Genomic DNA, 1,978 nt, shown 5'->3' with positions numbered 1-1,978 from the left:
GCGAGGTCCCTGAAAAGAACATTTTCTGTTTAAGTATGTTGCTTGCCACTGCAAACAAGCACTGCAGGGGAGTTTTACGATATCCCATTGAGGTGTTGAAACGGAAATTTGTCTGCTTAAAATATGCAAAGTCCTAAAAGGCTGCTTGAGCAGTAGCACACGTTGTGTAAATTGTTATCATCAAGCAAAGCTTTAAGAAATGACACGCTCATAAATCTGGCAATCGACTTTCTGGGATATTCCCATTAACCATAAAAACAACCATGAAACACTTACTAATCAATCTTTCATGCTTGTATATAAACAAGAATTTGAGTCTTTTCTTACACCCCCAGTGATAAGTCATCACTGGAAATTGCCTCGTTATTTAACAATCATTCCTACATCACCTGGCATTTATGTGTCTGCGGCGATCCTGCTGAGTAGGTCTTAGCTTGTTCCTCATTACTTCATAATTGCTGACTTTTTGTGCGACCTCAACAGGAAATGGAAAAATGCTGACTAATCGCTTAAGCGTGGATTAAGTGCCTCCACAAAGTCCAATAGTGTGTCCTCCCCGGGGTCTCTTTTAGCTTTCATTCTCTGTTTTAGTTCTCAATCAAGTGACATGCAGTATGTGGCTGTTTAGCAGCAATGTGCTTAGTACTGTTGACAAGATCACTTTTTTCTTATGTTGTTGTGCATGAAACATATTGATTTTAAACACATTTGCTCCTAGATGATCAAGTACGTGGATATGTTTGTTTTTCATGGAGTCAATTCATTTACATTTGTGGCTGAATTAGTTCAATAATGATACACTTAACACAAAATGATTGTAATCCTAGAGGTACAAGATGGGTGAACAAACAAAGAAGTTAGCAATGTGAAAAAAGTTATGTATGTTCATAAAAGTGGAATTTATAGGTTAAAAAATGAAATGACTGGATGACAACAATTGATGTTAGGTTCATTTAACGAAGTAAACGGAGCAAAAAAAACTATTAGACCTTATCCAATCCAATCCAATAAGCTTAAAAAAACAGAAAGCACTTACAGTTTTTAATTGAACCGGCCTCAAGGTTTTAAATGCATGTTTTTTTTAATTAACATAAGCAACAACATCCATTTTATTGTTTGTGCTCATATGAATAGATGTAAAGGTCACATCTGAATATTAATTATAAGTGCTAATAGGTCCAAGGTGTTGCTAGTTGACCAGAGTAAAATACATTTAGAAAAACTGAAATATAGTAGGATACGAAATACTACTGCACAGCAGATCACAATTTTATACAGTAGAGTAGAAGTAATGCACATCAAAACTCCCTTGAAGTCATATTCGGTCGGACACTTGGATGTCCACCAAAGTGCCTGATTCCTACAACAACACAGTTCAATGGTTCGGAATTATATAACAAAACATGTCCGATGAATCTTTTTTACGGACTGAGGGCCTGTCAAGTTGCCTCTCATCTTGTTAGCGGAAGTGTCTACACTATCACTTTTTAAAATATCTATTCCGGACATATTCATTGATGGATTCCAATCACATTAGTAATGTGTAAACTATACTGCATTAATAAATGAGCTTTACTGGAATCTTTGGTGCTGGATGACTGGAGTCATTGCAAAAAATATGTATTTTTTTGAAAATGTCACTGTGATGACAAAATTTTAGGCCGGCATGGAGTGCACCGCAAAGGCCAATCAAGCCCTCGCTCAAAAAAGGGGGGAAATTAGCATATTCACAGGAACAAAATGACTGCCTTAATTGCACCCATATCACAGCTCTGTTCTTCACGCCTCCTCATCAGTCTTTTTCCCTCCATCAGCAGCCTTTTTGTGATTCTTTCAAATTCACTCTATTCCTCCTCCAATCACTCAGTCATCAGTTGGCTATTGTGCGCACGTGGCTCGGGGTGCGAGAGCTTGTCGGACTCAAATGGAGACTGTCATCATCGTACACCAGCGCACAATGAAAATAATATCGGCCTGG

The sequence above is a fragment of the Stigmatopora argus genome, chromosome 15 (assembly GCF_051989625.1).
Source record: "Stigmatopora argus isolate UIUO_Sarg chromosome 15, RoL_Sarg_1.0, whole genome shotgun sequence".
Lineage (NCBI taxonomy): Eukaryota > Metazoa > Chordata > Actinopteri > Syngnathiformes > Syngnathidae > Stigmatopora > Stigmatopora argus.
This window is presented reverse-complemented; position numbering follows the sequence as displayed.